General features: G+C 49.4%; 1 long non-coding RNA gene across 1 annotated transcript in view; it reads left to right on the forward strand.

Moving 5' to 3' along the window:
- The first annotated feature begins 1136 nt into the window (after nucleotides 1-1136).
- The window catches only part of LOC112624625, a 29726-nt gene continuing 12229 nt past the window's right edge, over nucleotides 1137-18633 (forward strand). The window contains exon 1 of the long non-coding RNA XR_003119440.1: nucleotides 1137-1269. This is a non-coding gene — a long non-coding RNA (uncharacterized LOC112624625). The remainder of the gene's footprint in view (nucleotides 1270-18633) is intronic.

Consider the following 18633-nt stretch of genomic DNA (forward strand, 5'->3'; position numbering starts at 1 on the left):
GGCCAACATGATGGAACCCCGTCTCTACTAAAAATACAAAGAAAATTAACCGGGTGTGGGGGCAGGCGCCTCTAATCCCAGCTACTCGGGAGGCTGAGGCAGGAGAATCAGGAGAATCCAGGTTGGAGGTTGGAGATTGCAGTGAGCCGAGATCGCGCCACTGCACTCCGGCCAGCGCGACAAGAGCGAAACTCCATCTCAAAACAAACAGAAACTCAGTGTAAGAAAACAATGCAACCCAAGGCATTTGGGGTGACCTTCACATTGCCTGAGGGTGCCGAGGGACCAGAGATGCTGGCCATGGACTAAGGTCTGGGTATTCTCAGGCAGCAGGGACAAGGTGGGCTTTTTTCCTGGTTGCTAAACCCACGTCAAAGTCCAGCTCAGGGACTGGAGCTCAAGAAACCCACCACCCATTCTCCAGTCCGACCGGGGACCTGCAAGCACCTGTGCCGTGCTGCCCTGAGTCCTCCAATCCTCCACACTCTTCGTCTGTTAGGTACACGTCTGCACCCCAGCCTGCAAAAGTTCCAGGTTCCTCTCAGGGGCAGGGATCCGCACGCCGGCCCAGGGCTTGGCACGCGGGGGTGCTGAAACAGGGCCAGGCCTGGTTTCCAGCCGATCGTCATAGTCCCCAGGCCCAGCAACCTTCCTCACAAAGGCATCGGTTAAGAGGCGGGGAAACAAGAGCCAGGAGAGGGGCGCGGAACGGCGGGCGGGACGAACTACCAGCTCCGCGTCCCGGCCAGCTGCGTCGAGCCAGGGGCACGGCAGCTGGTGTGCGGTTCGAAAACTAGGAATGGGAAGGTTCGGGGCCCGCTCGGCTCCGGAGGCAGTCGGCGGGCAGTCCCTGGCGGCGTTGGGCCAGTCAGTCGCAGCCGGGTACAGGAGCCCGGTCGGCCCTCAGACCGCCACTCCCGGAAGGCCTTGCGGGCGGGACCGCGCCCGCGCCGTCTCTTGCCGGAAGGTGCGAATTAGGGCGCTCGATTGTGGGCGGGGGCGGAAAGAGGCGCGCTTTAAAGTGGTAACAGATGGTTTTCTTATCCAATAGGATTTAAAAATTTGTCCTTACCCGGCCAACCGCGGAAGTAGGGTAGGCGGGCGGCCAATGGGGACACGACGGGGGGCGGAGCCGAGGCCTCCGAAGCGGAAGTGGGTTGCTGTTGAGGCGGCGGCATCTTTCTCGAGGGGCTCTCCTGGGCGGCTGGAGAAGCAGCTTCTTCTCTCGAGTGCGACGGCGGCGGCGCCTGCGGACCTAACTAGCTCCAGGTTAGGCTGGGCTTTGCGGGGAAGCAGCGGCAAATCAGGGCCTGTGCAGATGCGAGGTTTAGGCGGCTTCGCGGCCTACAGAGGCCTCGGCCCGCGCAGCTCCACCCGGCCGAGACTCCGCAGCCCGGGACCTCGAGCCAGCTCTGGCCGCTCGCACCGCCTTCCGCGCGGGCGCACCTAATCCGGCTTGGCGCGGGCAACAGAAGTTAAGAGGCCTGCGTCTGGGTCTCGGCTCACCCTGGCGGGCCGCGGCCATGGGGCTTAGTCCATAGCTTAGGAAGGGAAACTGAGGCTCTGGGAAGGGCAGGAACGCCCCCAAGGTCACTCGGAGAGTCGGGCAGGGTGTGCTGTTAGGGGGGAGACCTGGGCAGGGTTTTTGTTCCCCGCTGACGACGTCTCCTTTGTGTGTTCGTGCCGCCGCCCCGCCATCGTGGGGCCTGCGAGTTTGCCCGGGTGCCCGGGTGCCTGGGCCGCGTGGCAGGGCCTTTTGTAGGTCGGGAGGATCTGAGTACGGGTGCGGGACTGACCGTGCGGGGCGCCGAGGTCGCAGTCTAAAACTTAGTAGGGCCTCGACTTCCGGGCGCGCTTCCGGGCCCCGGCTGATGGTTGGTGGAACGTGTGACTGTGAGGCTTGCGGCCCAGCCCTGCACCGCTCGGGCCCTTCACCCTCTGGCGCGCCTGTAGGCTGGTGTATGAAGATTCTCAAGACCCGAAACAGAGTTGCTAGTAAACGCCGCTTTTCCGCCTTTGATCCATCGAGGAAACAGGGAAAAGGATAGAGCTTGGGCAAGCAGTTTTGGTAGGGATTTCAGCTTTTGTCTTTCACTTGTCGGTTCCCATAGACGTTCACAGTCTTAATAACCTTCGTTCTGTTTCTGCACGAAGTTCTTGAGCCAGACGTAGGGTCTCAGCTCTGGAATCTGACTTAGACTGTCCAAGTGGTTGGGGAGACTGAGATCCAGAAAAGTGAGGTGGTCTGCCCAAGGTCACAAAGCCGGCTCTTTGGCAGCAGATGAGATTAAGTCTTAACTGCAGGATTAGGCTTTTGAATGCGGTGACCAGGAGTTTTGGGACCGCTGACAGTATGTTTTGTTATTTTCTTGGTGTTTTACTTGTTAATGGACAAGGATACATTGGGTTCAGTTTTACTGTGAGTTTGAGATGAAATAGGGACATTTGAGTAGCAAGCTGTGTTGCTGGCTTTTGTATTGCCTGAATTTGAGCTTCCAAAAATCTTACTTTAATACATCGTTTATTGATCTTAAATTACTACCTTTGTAAGGAGCTTTTGTAAACATTGTTTTTCTAATCTTCGTGAAATCTTAATGCCATACGTAAACTATTTTTTATAGAATGTGTACACATCTGTGCTTTGTACATAAAATGAGTAAGATATTTCACTCTCCTCAAGATCGAAGTAGCATATTTTTGAGGTGTTCTGTATGCCAAACTTTCTGCTTGTAATACAGCAGTCAGCACTCGTGGTGCTGGCCCTCCTGTAGCTGGGTGAGGATGGAGGGAATAAGAGATACCTCATTTTATTGTGCTTTGCACATACTGCCTTTTTTGCAAGGTGAAGGTTTATAGCAGGTATTCGTCGAGCAAGTCTGTAAGTGCCGCCATTTTTCCAACAGCGTGTGCTCACTTCGTGTCTCTTGTGTCAAGTTTTGGTAATTCACAATATTTCAAACTTTTTTTTTTTTTTTTGAGATGGAATCTCAGTCACCCAGGATGGAGTGCAATGGCATGTTCTCGGCCTCACTGTAACCTCTGCTGCCTGGGCTCAAGTGATTCTCCTGCCCCAGCCTCTGGAGTAGCTGGGATTACAGGCACGTACTACCACACCCAGCTAATTTTTGTATTTTTAGTGGAGACGGGATTTCACCATGTTGGCCAGGCTGATCTCGAACTCCTGACCTCAAGTGATCTGCCTGCCTTGGCCTTCCAAAGTGTTGGGATTACAGGCATGAACCACCATGCCCAGCCCCAAACCTTTTCATTATTGCATCTGTTACGGTGAGCTGTGGTCAGTGTTTTGGGTTACCATGAATAGCACTAATATAAGATGGTGAACTTAATTGGTAAAAGTTGGGTGTCTACTAACAGTTCCACTGACTGGCAGTTCCCAGTCTCTCTTCTCAGGCCTCTCTATTCCTTGAGACACAATATTGAAATTAGGCCAGTCAGTGACCCTACAGTGTCCAGACAAAAGGAGCAGTCAGTTGAATCTTACTTTAAATCAAGTTAAGAAATGATTAACCTTAGTGAGAAAGGCATATCAAAAGTTGAGATAGGCCAAAAGCTAGGCCTCTTGTGCTGAACGACAGTTGGCCAAGTTGTGAATGCAAAGGAAGAGTTCTTGAAATTAAAATGCTACCCCAGTGAACGCATGAATGATTAGCCAAACAGCCTTATTGCTGATAGGGAGAAAGTTTTAGTGGTCTGGATAGATCAAACCATCCGTGACATTCCCTTAAGCGAAAGCCTAATCCAGAGTAAGGCGCTAACTCTCTTCAATTCTGTGAAGAGTGAGAAAGGTGAGGAAGCTGCAGAAGAAAAGTTTGAAACTGGCAGAGGTTGGTTCATGAGGTTTAAGGAAAGAAGCCGCCTCTGTAATGTGAAAGTGTAAGGTTGAGGCAGTAAGCATTGATGTAGAAGCTGCAGCAAGTTATGCAGAATATATACCTAAAATAATTGATGAAGGTGGCCACACTGAACAACAGACTTTCAGTGTAAATGAAACAGCCTTATGTGGAAAAAAAAATACTATTTAGGACTTTCATAGCCAGAGAAAGATCAATGCCTGGCTTCAAAGGACAGGCTGATTCTCTTGTTAGGGGCTAAAGTGACCCGTGACTAAATTGTAACCAGTGCTCATTTACCATTCTGAAAATCCTAGGGCCCTTAAGAATTATGCAGCAATCTACTGTGTGCTGATCAGTGAAACAAGAAAGCCTGTATAGTAGCATATCTGTTTACAGTATGTTTTACTGAACATTTTAAGCCCACTATTGAGATCTACGGCTCAGAAAAAAAAGATCTCTTTCAAAATATTACTGCTCACTGAGAATGTGCTTAGTCACCAAAGAGGTCTCATGGAGATGAATGAGATTAATGTTAACATCTGTTCTGCAGCCCATGGATCAAGGAGTAATTTCAACTCTCAAATCTTACTTAAGAAATGCATTTTGGGGCTGAGCACGTTGGCTCATGCCTGTACTCGCAGCGCTTTGGGAGGCCAAAGCAGGTGGATCCCTTGAGCTCAGGAGTTAGAGACCAGCCTGGGCAGCATAGTGAGACCACCCCCTCCACTGCCAATCTCTTAAAAAAAAAAAAAAGGGGGCGGGACCGGGGGAAGGAAATGCGTTTTGTAAGGCTATAGCTACATAGATTGTGATTCCTCTGATGGGTCTCAACAATGTAAATTAAAAACCTCCTGAAAGGATACACTATTCTAGATACCATTAAGAATATTTGTCGGGCCGGGCGCGGTGGCTTAAGCCTGTAATCCCAGCACTTTGGGAGGCCAAGACGGGCGGATCACGAGGTCAGGAGATCGAGACCATCCTAGCTAACATGGTGAAACCCCGTCTCCACTAAAAAATACAAAAAACTAGCCGGGCGAGGTGGCGGGCGCCTGTAGTCCCAGCTACTCGGGAGGCTGAGGCAGGAGAATGGCGTAAACCCGGGAGGCGGAACTTGCAGTGAGCTGAGATCCGGCCACTGCACTCCAGCCTGGGCGACAGAGCGAGACTCCGCCTCAAAAAAAAAAGAATATTTGTCGCCAGGCACGGTGGCTCACACGTGCGTGTAATCCCAGCACTTTGGGAGGCCGAGGCAGGTGGATCACAGGGTCAGGAGATCAAGACCATCCTGGCTAACATGGTGAAACCCCATCTCTACTAAAAATACAAAAAATTAGCCGGACGTGGCAGTGGGAACCTGTAGTCTCAGCTACACGGGAGGCTGAGGCAGGAGAATGGTGTGAACCCAGAAAGAGGAGCTTGCAGTGAGCCGAGATCGCACCATTGCACTCTAGCCTGGGCAACAGAGCAAGACTTCATCTCAAAAAAGAAAAAATAAATATATATATATATTTGTGATTCATAGGAGGTCAAAATATCGACATCAGTAGGTCACGGTGGCTCACGCCTGTAATCCCAGCACTTTGGGAGGCTGGGGTGGGCAGATCACCTGAGGTCAGGAGTTCGAGACCAGCCTGCCCAACATGGTGAAACCCCGTCTCTACCAAGAAAATACAAAAATTAACCAGGTATGGTGGCACACTCCTGTAGTCCCAGCTACTTGGGAGCCTGAGGTAGGAGAATCGCTTGGGCCCGGGAGGTAGAGGCTGCAGTGAGCTGAGATTGCGCCTCTGCACTACAGCCTCGGCGAGAGTGGGATTCCGTCTTTAAAAAAAAAGAAAAAGGGCCAGGCGCGTTGTCTCAGCCTGTAATCCCAGCACTTTGGGAGGCCGAGGCGGGTGGATCACAAGGTCAGGAGATCGAAACCATCCTGGCTAACACGGTGAAACCCCATCTCTACTAAAAATACAAAAAATTAGCTGGGCGTAATGGCGGGAGCCTGTAGTCCCGGCTACTCCGGAGGCTGAGGCAGGAGAATGGTGTGAATCCAGGAGGCGGAGCTTGCAGTGAGCCGAGATCCTGCCACTGCACTCCAGTCTTGGGAACAGAGACACTGTGTCTCAAAAAAAAAAAATTTTTGATTAACACAGCAAGAACTTGATTCTGACCCTCATGGATGACTTTGAGCTGTTCTAGACTTCAGTGGAAAAAGTAACTAAATGTGGTGGAAATAGCAAGAGAACTAGAATTAAAAGTAGAGCCTGAAGGCTGGGCCTGGTGGCTCATGCCTGTAATCCCAGCACTTTGGGAGGCCAAGGCAGACTTGAGATCACTTGAGGTCAGGAGTTCCAGACTAGCATGGCCAACATGGTGAAACCTTGTCTCTACTAAAAATACAAAAATTAGCTGGGTGTGGTGGTAGGATTATTACTGCGTAGTAATCCCAGCTACTCCAGAGGCTGAGGCAGGAGAATTGCTTGGACCCAGGAAGCAGAGGTTGCAGTGAGCCAAGATCGGGCCACTGCACTCCAGCGTGGACAACAGAGTGAGACTCTGTCTCAAAAAAATAAAAGAGCTGGGCAAGGTGGTAGGAGAATCGCTTGAACCCGGGAGGCGGAGGTTGCAGCGAGCCTAAATCATGCCATTGCTACTCCATCCAGCCTGGTTGACAGAACGAGACTCCGTCTCAAAAAAAAAAAAGAAAAAGAAAAAAAAGCAGAAGCTGAAGTTGTGATTGAATTGCTGTTATTTTGTAATAAAACTTGAGCAGATGGAGAGTTGCTTCCTGTGGACAGGCAGAGAAAGTGGTCTCTTGAGGTGGAATTTACTGCTGAAGTTGCAGTGAACATTGCTGAAATTATAACAAAGGATTTAGAATATTTTATAAACTTAGTTAATAAAGCAGTGGCAGGGTTTGAGAGAATCGACTCCAATTTTGAAAGAAGTTCCACTGTGGGTGAAATACTGTCACACAGCATTGCATGCTACAGAGAAATCTTTCATGAAAGGAAGAGACAACTGATGCAGCAAACTTCATTTTAAGAAATCGTCACAATTGACCCAGTATGGTGGCTCACGCCTATAATCCCAGCACTTTAGGAGGCCGAGGCAGGCGGATCACCTGAGGTTGGGAGTTCCAGACCAGCCTGGCTAACATGGAAAAACCCCGTCTCGACTAAAAATACAAAAAAATTAGCCGGGCTTGGTGGTGCATGCCTGTAATCCTAGCTACTCGGGAGGCTGAGGCAGGAGAATTGCTTGAACTAGGGAGGCAGAGGTTGCGGTGAGCCAGAATCGCACCATTGCACTCCAGCCTGGGCAGCAAGAGCAAAACTCCATCTCAAAAAACAAGAAAAAGAAATTGTCACAGCTGCCCTAACTTTTGTCAGCCCCCACCCTGAGCTGCCCCAACCTTCATCAGCCACTGCCCTGATCCGTCAGCAGCCATCATCAGGGCAAGACCCTTCACCAGCAAAAAGATTACGACTTTATGAAGACTCAAATGATCATTAGCATTTTTTATTTATTTTTTTAAGAGAATCTCTCCCTGTTGACCCAGTTGGAGTGCATTGGTGCAATCATAACTCGCCTCAGCCTCCCAAGTAGCTGGGACTGCAGGCGCATGCCACCACACCTGGCTAATTTATTTTTTGAGACGGAGACTTGCTCTGTCGCCCAGGCTGGAGTGCAGTGGCCGGATCTCAGCTCATTGCAAGCTCCGCCTCCCGGGTTCACACCATTCTCCTGCCTCAGCCTCCTGAGTAGCTGGGACTACAAGCACCTGCCACCACGCCCGGCTAGTTTTTTGTGTTTTTAGTAGAGACGGGGTTTCACCATGTTAGCCAGGATGGTCTCAATCTCCTGACCTCGTGAGCCACCTTGCGCGGCCCACACCTGGCTAATTTTTAACAAATTTTTGTAGACTGAGTCTTGCCATATTGCCCAGGCTGGTCTCAGACTCCTGATTCGTGATTAATATCTACGGTTGAGTGATTTCCCTACTTCTCACTATCTTACAGAACCACCCTATAAGGTAGTTGTTGTAGTTAGCCTCATTTTACTCTTCCTGAGGCACGGGGAGATCAGGGTCACTTGCCCAAGGTCACACAGTTAGTAAGCAGAGCTTGCAACTTAACCCCTGACTCCTACCTTTGTTCTTTTGTTAGGCTTTGTTATGTCTTGTGCTTTTTGTGTGTGGTGGGAAAGCACATGGCCAATGTTTCTAGAAACTTCAAATAGCAAAAACAAAACTTAATAGTATCTTTATTTTTGCTTTCATCCCAGAGGAGTCTGATAAATACCCTCAAGAAATGTTATTGATTCTCAGTGACTGTATTGTATTCCTCAGAGTTATTGTTCCTAAGTTTTCTCCTCTCACCAGCTAGGGGAAGTTGGCCTAGGGCCTAGGCATTTCCCTATCTGCCGCACCTCACCTCTTTCTTTAGCCAAACTACTGCTAAATTCTGCTGCTAAAAATGGCAGCATTCTGTGTTACCTGCACTAGAATTTGCTTCCTTTCTAAGTACCTTCTTGATGTCTTCCAGTGTTGGTTCTGGCCTCCTACTCTTGCAAGTTGAAAAGTTGAAAATGCCTCAGGTAGAAATGTTCTCTCCTATTCTCCCATCACGATCATCTGTGGTTTTTTTTGTTTGGTTTGGTTTTTGTTTTTGTTTTTGAGACAGAGTCTCACTCTGTCACCCAGGCTGGAGTGCAGTGGCAAGATCTCAGCACTGCAACCTCCACCTCGCGGGTTCAAGCAATTCTCCTGCCTCAGCCTCCCAAGTAGCTGGTATTACAGGCACGCGCCACCACGCGTGGCTAATTTTTTGTATTTTTAGCAGAGGCGGGGTTTCACCATGTTGGCCAGCCTGGTCTTGAACTCCTGACCTTATGATCCACCCGCCTCGGCCTCCAAACGTGCTAGAATCACAGGTGTGAGCCGCCACATCCGGCCCTTTTCTTTTCTTTTTTTTTTTTAAGAGAAGGTTGTCTTCCTGTGTTTCCCAGGCAGGAGTGCAGTGGCCATTTGCAGGTGCAATTATATAGCACAGTACAGCCTAAAACTTGGGTTTTTTTGTGTTTTTTTTGTTGTTGTTGTTGTTTTTAAGACAGAATCTTGCTCTGTCACCCAGGCTGGAGTGGTGCAGTGGCACAGTCTCAACTCACTTCAACCTCTACCTCCTGGGTTCAAGTGATTTGCCTGTCTCAGCCTCCCGAGTAGCTGCGATTACAAGTGGGTACCACCACACCTGGCTCATTTTCGTATTTTTAGTGGAGACAGGGTTTCACTATGTTGGCCCGCCTGGTCTTGAACTCCTGACTTCAGGTGATATGCCCGTCTCAGCCTCCCAAAGTGCTGGGATTATAAGCATGAGCCACTGTGCCCAGCCTACAGCCTCAAATTTCTAAGCTAAAGTGATCCTCTTGTCTCAGTCTCCCAAGTAGCTGGGAATACAGGTGCTGATATGGTTTGGCTGTGTCCCCACCCAAATCTCATATTGAATTCCCACATGTTGTGGGAGGGACCCAGTGGGAGGCAATTGAATCTTAGGGGCAGGTCTTTCCCATCCTGTTCTCATGATGGTGAGTAAATCTCAAAGAGATCTGATGTTCTAGGCCGGGTGCGGTGGCTCATGCCTATAATCCCAGCACTTTGGGAGGCCAAGGCGGGCGGATCACGAGGTTAGGAGTTTAAGACGAGCGAAACTCTGTCTCTACTAAAAATACAAAAATTAGCTGGACATGGTGGTGAATGCCTGTAGTCCCAGCTATTTGGGAGGCTGAGGCAGGAGAATCGCTTGAACCCAGGAGGTGGAGGTTACAGTGAGCAAGATCGCGCCACTGCACTCCAGCTTGGACAACAGAGTGAGACTTCATCTCAAAAAAAAAGAAAAAGAGATCTGATGCTTTTATAAGGGGGAGTTTCCCTACACAAGCTCTCTTTGCCTGCTGCCATCCATGTAAGACATGACTTGCTCCTCCTTGCCTTCTGCCATGATTGTGAGGCCTCCCCGGCCGTTTGGAACTGGCTTTTGTAGACCTCTTGCTTTTGTAAATCGCCCAGTCTCAGGTATGTCTTTATTAGCATTGTGAAAACAGACTAGTATAGTAAGTTGGTACCAGTAGAGTGTGATGCTGCTGAAAAGATACCCGAAAATGTGGAAACAGCTTTGGAACTGGGTAACAGGCAGGGGTTGGAACAGTTTGGAGGGCTCAGAAGAAGACAGGAAAACGTGGGACAGTTTGGAACTCCCTGGAAACTTGTTGAATGGCTTTGACCAAAATGTTGGTAAGGATATGGACAATGAAATCCAGTCTGAACTGGTCTCAGATGGAGATGAGGAACTTGTTGGGAACTGGAGCAAGGGTGACTCTTGTTATGTTTCAGCAAAGAGACTAGCAGCATTTTGCCGCTGCCCTAGAGATTTGTGGAACTTTGAACTTGAGAGAGATGATTTAGGATATCTGGTGGCTCAAGCCTGTAATCCCAGCACTTTGGGAGGCCGAGATGGGCGGATCACGAGGTCAGGAGATCGAGACCATCCTGGCGAACACAGTGAAACCCCGTCTCTACTAAGAAATACAAAAAATAGCCGGGCGAGATGGCGGGCGCCTGTAGTCCCAGCTACTCGGGAGGCTGAGGCCGGAGAATGGCATGAACCCGGGAGGCGGAGCTTGCAGTGAGCTGAGATCCGGCCACTGCACTCCAGCCTGGGCTAAAAAACGACACTCAAAAAAAAAAAAAAAAAAAAAAAAAAAAAAAAAAAAAAAAAAGGATATCTGGTAGAGTAAATTTCTAAGCAGCAAAGCATTCAAGAGATGACTACTGTTAAAGGCAATCAGTTTTTTTTTGTTTTTTTTTTGTTTGAGACGGAGTCTCGCTCTGTCGCCCAGGCTGGAGTGCAGTGGTGTGATCTCAGCTCACTGCAAGCTCCGCCTCCCGGGTTCCCGCCATTCTCCTGCCTCGGCCTCCCGAGTAGCCAGGACTACAGGCGCCCACCACCTCACCCGGCTAGTTTTTTGTATTTTTTAGTAGAGACGGAGTTTCACCGTGTTAGCCAGGATGGTCTCGATCTCCTGACCTCATGATCCACCCGTCTCGGCCTCCCAAAGTGCTGGGATTACAGGCTTGAGCCACCGCGCCCGGCTGGCAATCAGTTTTTTTTGTTTTTTGTTTTTTTTTTTTTGAGACGGAGTCTCACTCTGTCGCCCAGGCTGGAGTGCAGTGGCCGGATCTCAGCTCACTGCAAGCTCCGCCTCCTGGGTTCACGCCATTCTCCTGCCTCAGCCTCCCCAGTAGCTGGGACTACAGGCGCCCGCCACCTCGCCCGGCTAATTTTTTGTATTTTTTAGTAGAAACGGGGTTTCACCGTGTTAGCCAGCATGGTCTCGATCTCCTGACCTCGTGATCTGCCCGTCTCGGCCTCCCAAAGTGCTGGGATTACAGGCTTGAGCCACCGCGCCCGGCCCGGCAATCAGTTTTATAAGGGAAGCAGAGCATAAAAGTTTGGAAAATTTGCAGCCTTACAATGTGCTAGAAAATAAAATTCCATTTTCTGAGAAGAAATTAAAGCCAGCTGCAGAGATTTGCATGAGTAACAAGGAGCCAAGTGTTAATCCCCAAGATCGTGGGGGAAAATGTCGCCAGGGCATGTCAGAGGTCTTCATGGCAGCCCCTCCCATCATGGGCCCAGATGCCCAGGAGGAAAATATGGTTTCCTGGGCTGGGCCTAGGGTTCCTCTGCTGTGTGCAGCCTAGTGACCTGGTGCCCTGCATTCCAGCTGCCCCAGCTGTGGCTGAAAGGGGCCAACATAGAGTAGAACTCAGGCCGTGGCTTCAGAGGGTACAGGCCCCAAACCTTGGCAGCTTCCACATGGTGTTGAGCCTGCGAGTACACCAAAGTCAAGAATCAGGGTTTGGGAACCTCCACCTAGATTTCAGAGGATGCATGGAAACACCTGGATGCCCAGGCAGAAGTTTGCTGCAGGGGCAGGGCACTCATGGAGAACCTCTGCTAGGGCAGTGCAGCAGGGAAATGTGAGGTCAGAGCCCCCAAGCAGAGTCCCTACTGGAGCACCACCTGGTTGAACAGTGGGAAGAGAACCACTGTCCTCCAGACCCCAGAATGATAGAGCTTCTGACAGCTTGCACTGTGCACCTGGAAAAGCTGCAGACACTCAACACCACCCTATGAAACAGCCGGGGGGGAGGCTGTACCCTGCAAAGCCACAGGGGTGGAGCTGCCCAAGACCTTGGGCACTCACCTCTTGGATCAGCATGACTGGTTGTGAGACATGGAGTCAAAGGAGATCATTTTGGAGCTTTGAGATTTGGACTGCTCTGCTGGATTTCGGACTTGCATGGGGCCTGTAGCCCCTTTGTTTTGGCCAATTTCTCCCATTTGGAATTACCCAATGCCTGCACCCCCATTGTATCTAAGAAGTAACTAAATTGCTTTTGATTTACAGGCTCATAGGTGGAAGGGACTTGCCTTGTCTCAGATGAGACTTTGGACTTTTGAGTTAATACTGAAATGAGTTAAGACCTTGGGACTGTGGAAAGGCATGACTGGTTTTGAAATGTGAGGACATAAGATTTGGGAGGGGCCAGGGGTGGAATGGTATGGTTTGGCTGTGTCCCCACCCAGATCTCATCTTGAATTTCCACATGTGGGAGGGACCTGGTGGGAGATAATTGAATCATGGAGGCAGATCTTTCCCATGTTGTTCTGATGATGGTGAATAAGTCTCACAAGATCTGATAGTTTTGTAAGGGGAAGTTTCCCTGCACAAGCTCTCTTTGCTTGCCACCATCCATGTAAGATGTGACTTGCTCCTCCTTGCCTTCCATCTTGATTGTGAGGCTTCTCCAGCCATGTGGAACTGTTAAGTTCATTAAACCTCTTTTGTAAGTTGACCAGTCTCAAGTATGTCTTTATCAGCATTGTGAAAACGGACTAATACAGGTGCACACCGCTGCACTGGCTCCAGTCCCGCTTTTAAGGCTCCATTTGTTTCTTAATTGTGACTGTTTTTACTTGCAATGTAAAGGCTTCATTTCCCCCATCTCTTAAATTATTTTTTTTCTTTTTCAAAAACGCTCTGCCATGTATTCAAGGTATCTGCCATCTCTTTCAAGCATGTGATCAGCTTGATAACTTTTGCTGGGGGTCAGTGTTCGGAATGACAGGCTGGAGTGCAGTAGCACAGTCATAACTCACTTTAGCCTCGACCTCCCTGGGCACAAGCGATCCTCCCATCTTAGCCTCCTGAGTAACTGGGACTACAGGCGTGTGCCACCACAGCCTGCTAGGTTTTTTGTGTTTTTTTTGGTTTTTTTTTTTGTTTTTTTGGTATTAATATTTTGTGGAGAAAGAGTTTCACTGTGGTGACCAGGCTGGTCCAGAACTCCTGGGCTCAAGCAGTCCTGCCTCAGCCTCCCAAAGTGCTGGGATTACAGGCATGAGCCTCTTTCCTGGCCCTAGAGTTTGCTAATTTCATTCTTTTTTTTTTTTGTTTTGAGGCAGAGTCTCACTCTGTCACCCAGGCTGGAGTGCAATGGTGCAATCTCGGCTCACTGCAACCTCTGCCTCCTGAGTTCAAGGGGTTCTCCTGACTCAGCCTCCTGAGTAGCGGGGATTACAGATGCCCATCACCATGCCTGGCTAATTTTTGTTTTTTTAGTAGAGTTGGGGTTTCACCATGTTTGCCAGGTTGGTCTCAAACTTCCAACCTCAGGTGATCTGCCCACCTCGGCCTCCCAAAGTGCTGGGATTACAGGCGTGAACCCAGACCTTGATAATTTCAGTGGGGAAAAAAAAAATCTTATTTACATGTTTGGGCCAAGTGCTGTGCTAATGGGTGGGGACACCTTGATAAGTATTTGATAAGTTATGTTTCTTGTCTTAAGGGAGTATAGAAGGAATGGTTAAGTCAGCACTGGGAGGAGTGAGAGAAATTGAAGCCCTTTGAGGTAGGCCTTGAAGAATGAGCAGAAATTCCCCCAAAGGGTGGGAGTGGCAGGACCAACCTGGCCAACTTCAGACCTTCTTTGAGTTCCAAAGTCAGGTACTTTGAACAGACTTCCAGGATTCCTGGAGTAAAGTACAGTTCTGCTTGAAGTGTTTGTTTGGAAACATGAGTTTGTTCCAGTGAGGCTGCTGTATTAGATAACCACTTGAGAGTTTGCTGTACACCGTGTCATCTATGAGAAACGTTAGGTGATCGTGAAAAGTTGAGGCCAGCTGTACCAAGCCATGTAATATACATACCTTCAACATAGATCAGTCACCTCAGTTGACTTGTTGTATGTGAGCCACAGTTGTGTACATCGGATGTTACAGCATTCACTCTCTTTGCCTCCACTTCTCAGTAACTCACAAGCTGTAAACTGTCTGAGGCCTACTTCCACAGAGCAAGCCTCAGGCCTTTTTCAAGGTAGAGTATCACAGTTACTTGTATTTCTTAACCATTTAACGTGTAGAACTTTACTACCATTTTCACTAGATTGTTTTGTGTATGTGTGTCACTGACAAAATTTTTTAGTGTTGTGCCCCTAATTCCATTTTTCCTCACAAATGGTGGGTTTTTGCATAGCAAGATGCTTTTTTATTTTTTTATTTTTTATTTTTTATTTTTTTGAGGCGGAGTCTCGCTCTGTCGCCCAGGCTGGAGTGCAGTGGCGCGATCTCGGCTCACTGCAAGCTCCGCCTCCCGGGTTCCCGCCATTCTCCTGCCTCAGCCTCCCAAGTAGCTGGGACTACAGGCGCCGCCACCACGCCCGGCTAATTTTTTTGTATTTTTAGTAGAGACGGGGTTTCATTGTGTTAGCCAGGATGGTCTCGATCTCCTGACCTCGTGATCCGCCCGTCTCGGCCTCCCAAAGTGCTGGGATTACAGGCTTGAGCCACCGCGCCCGGCCGCTTTTTTATTTTTTTTAAGAAACACATGTCTGTAACTGCAAATGAACCCAGAAAAGTGAGGAGGAGTTGGGAGGGGAGGTTGGCTATATGATATGAAGACTTTGGCCTATGTTCTGTAGGCAATGCTTGTGATTCTTTGGGAGCACTTGCAATATTCTTGGATATTTTGGAGCCTGGTGACTCTTTGCATTACCTTGTGGTGCTTTTAACTTCCTTGAACCTCCTCCTCCCCCTTCTCCCTTCTGCCTTCTGTCACCTTCAGAGCATTCCTGTTGTGTGTGCCTGTTTTTCTTTATCTTCACCGGGAGCCAGTAATTTTTTGACTTGCATGTGTGTTTTTGTTTTGTGATATTTTTTTGAGACAGTTTTGGTTTTTTTGTTTTTTGTTTTTTGGGTTTTTTTTGAAGACAGAGTCTTGCTCTGTTGCCCAGGCTGGAGTGCAGTGGCACAGTCTCTGTACACTGCAAGCTTCGCCTCCGATGTTCACGCCGTTCTCCTGCCTCAGCCTCTGGAGTAGCTGGAACTACAGACGCCTGGCTAATTTTTTGTATTTTTAGTAGAGACGGGGTTTCACTGTTAGCCAGGATGGTTTCGATTTCCTGACCTCGTGATCCGCCCACCTCGGCCTCCCAAAGTGCTGGGATTACAGGTGTAAGCCACCACACCCGGCGTTTTTGTTGTTTTTAAGACAGGGTCTCACTCTCACCAAGGCAGGAGTGCAGTGGCGCTGTCATGGCTCACTGTAGCTTCAACCTCCCACTCTCAAGTGAGCCTCCCACCTCAGCCTCCCAAGTAGCTGGGAGCTGGGACTAGAGTCGCACACCACTGTGCTCGGCTAAGTTTTTGTATTTTTTTGTAGAGACGGGGTTTCCCCATGTTGTCCAGGCTGGGACACTGACTTGTTAGTTTACTTTCTAGGTAAAGTGTTGAGAGTTGAAGAGGGTCTAGATTAGGGCTTCTGGATGCTGGATTTCTCCACCAAGATGCAAGCCCTTAAAGAGCTGGGTTTGGCTAGCCCTTTGGTGACAGCTTGTATTGCTCCTTAGCCCACAGATGCATCTGACTAAGGCTAGAAGAACATGTCTCTGTTGAGGAGCCTGGAGCCGGAGAAAGTGCTGTTTGAGATTAGGCCTCCTCTGGTGTGCCCTTCAGAGAATTCCCATTGTGGGGCACTGCTCAGCTGCTCCCACCTGGTATGGGTCAAATAATCAGATTTGTGAGCGTCTCACAACCATCTCTATAGCCCAACCAACCCTGAATTCTGGATACAGTAGAGGCAGCTAAGCTGCTAGCTGGTCTTCTCCGGCAGGCTCTGTGCTCAGTGGCCATCAACACCAGGTAGCTTGGCAAGCCTGCCTCCTGTGCTGACTGTGGGCTCTGGGGAAGTGTCGAGAATGTTGACGGCCTCTAGCATCTGAAGTACACCTGCCCATCGGCCTCTGGAGGAGTTGATCCTTAGATTTCCTTCATGATCTTACCCTTTCTCCTGGCCTCCAGAAATTACGTTGTTTTTGTATGAGACTCCAAAGCCTAGGCCATCTTGGCTGAAAGATGTGAAAGCCCTTTGCGCCTTTCAGGACCCTGGGGATTTTGGTTGTAGCCTGATCGCTGGTGGCAGCTTAACCAGGGCCATAAGATAATTTTATGGAAGACCTGGTTACTTGGCATCTGAACCTGCTTCATTGCCTCTCTGAGCATAGTCTGCTGCTTTCTGCTTTGATCAAGTTCATTCCTCTTGTCCCTGCAAACCTTCAAGGGAGGCCAATGTTCGAGGCCCCTGAGCTTTAGGAATAAATAACTCTGGGTGAGAACTGCCTGTCATTGGCTCTGTGCCGGCTTTCTTCAACCTCCTCTGAGTCCTCCTCTAAGTCTAAGCCATTGTGATTAGCTACATCCTGCCAAGTCTCTTCTGGAAATGAATAAAGCCCTTGCTAAGAGCCGGAAACATTGGTTCCAGTTCCTCCTGGGGTGAAGCTTTGTTTCATTGAATAGCACTCATACCTGTAAGAAGAGACATTTTCTCCAGCCCTTCTGATATAACATGTGTTTATTACTTAATGTGTTGGTCATCTGTCCAGCTGGGATATATGCTCCTTGGGGGTTTTTTGTTGCTGTTTCCCATTCCGTTCCTAGCCCCTGGAGCAGTGCCTTACCCAGACTAGGCACCTGTGAATAGTGAGCGAATTAGCTGATAGAGTTGCCTTCTGGGTGCGAGGAACCATACGCGTGTTTCATTCAGCGGCCACTGGTTCCACAGAGGTGAGGCGTTCTACTCAGTTAAAGATGCGGACACTGAGGCACAGAGGGCAGGTATTTGTCCAAGGCTGTAGGGCTTACTGGCCAGCCACATCATTGCTGACCACTTACCACATACCCTCATTTGTATAATGAGCAAGAGGCTCGTATTTCTTCTGAGTATTAAGGTGGTTATTGATATGACTGAGGGTATCACAGTTCCGTTTAAGAGGTGTTTGTGACCAGGTGCAGTGGCTGACTCCTATAATCCCAGCACTTTGGGAAGTCGAGGTGGGCGGATCACTTGAGGTCAGGAGTTGGAGACCATCCTGGCCAACATGGCAAAACCTCATCTCTACTAAAAATACAAAAATTAGCCGGGCATGGTGGTGGGTTCCTATAATCCCAGCTAGTTGGGAGGCTGAGGCATGAGAATTGCTTGAACCTGAGAGGTAGAGGCTGCAGTCAGCCAAGATCACACCACTGCACTCCAGCCTGGGTGACAGAACAAGACTGTCTCAAAAAAAAAATTATGTGTTTTTATTTATTTGTTTATTTTGAGACTGAGTTTCACTCGTCACCCAGGCTGGGGTGCAATGGCACTGTAAACTCCGCCTCCTGTGCTCAAGTGATTCTCCTGCCTTGGCCTCCCGAGTAGCTGTGATTACAGGCGCCCACCACTACACCCAGCTAATTTTTGTGTTTTTAGTAGGGAGTAGGTTTCCCCATATTGGTCAGGCTGGTCTGGAACTCCTCACCTCAGGTGATCCGCCCACTTTGGCCTTCCAAAGTGCTGGGATTACAGGCGTGAACCACCATGCCCAGCCCAGGTCTCTTATTTTCAGTGGGTGATTGTATCAGACCCTGCCTCCCAGGCAGGATTTGAGGGTTCTGTGTACCTGATGTAGGGCTGGGCTAAACAGAAGAGCTTCTCATTAGAGCATCTCCCTGTGGACTGGCTGCAGAGTTACAGCATCATTCTGGTTCTGGTGTGCTCCCCACTGCCCCTTTTCCACTGACTCACTCTTTGCTCATAGGAATACAGTGATATGAGATACAGTCATAGAATTTGGTTCCAGTCTAACCCTCTTCCTGTTTCCTGCCCGCCTGACAGTCTGTCTCTGTCAATCAGCAGACTCTCTTATATATGATAGAGACACATGCACATACGAATACACAGACAGTTTCTGACTTACAGTGGGGTTTTGTTTTTTGTTTTTTGTTTTTTTTTGAGACGGAGTCTCGCTCTGTCGCCCAGGCTGGAGTGCGATGGCGCGATCTTGGCTCACTGCAAGCTCCACCTCCCGGGTTCACGCCATTCTCCCGCCTCAGCCTCCGAGTAGCTGGGACTACAGGCGCCCGCCACCACGCCCGGCTAGTTTTTTGTATTTTTAGTAGAGACGGGGTTTCACCATGTTAGCCAGGATGGTCTCGATCTCCTGACCTCGTGATCCACCCGCCTCGGCCTCCCAAAGTGCTGGGATTACAGGCTTGAGCCACCGCGCCCGGCCTTTTTGTTTTGTTTTGAGAGAGAGCCTCGCACTTTTGCCCAGGCAGGAGTGCAGTGGCGCCATCTCGGCTCACTGCAGTCTCCGCCTCCCTGGTTCACACCATTTTCCTGC

This window comes from Theropithecus gelada, chromosome 5 (genome assembly GCF_003255815.1).
Source record: "Theropithecus gelada isolate Dixy chromosome 5, Tgel_1.0, whole genome shotgun sequence".
Lineage (NCBI taxonomy): Eukaryota > Metazoa > Chordata > Mammalia > Primates > Cercopithecidae > Theropithecus > Theropithecus gelada.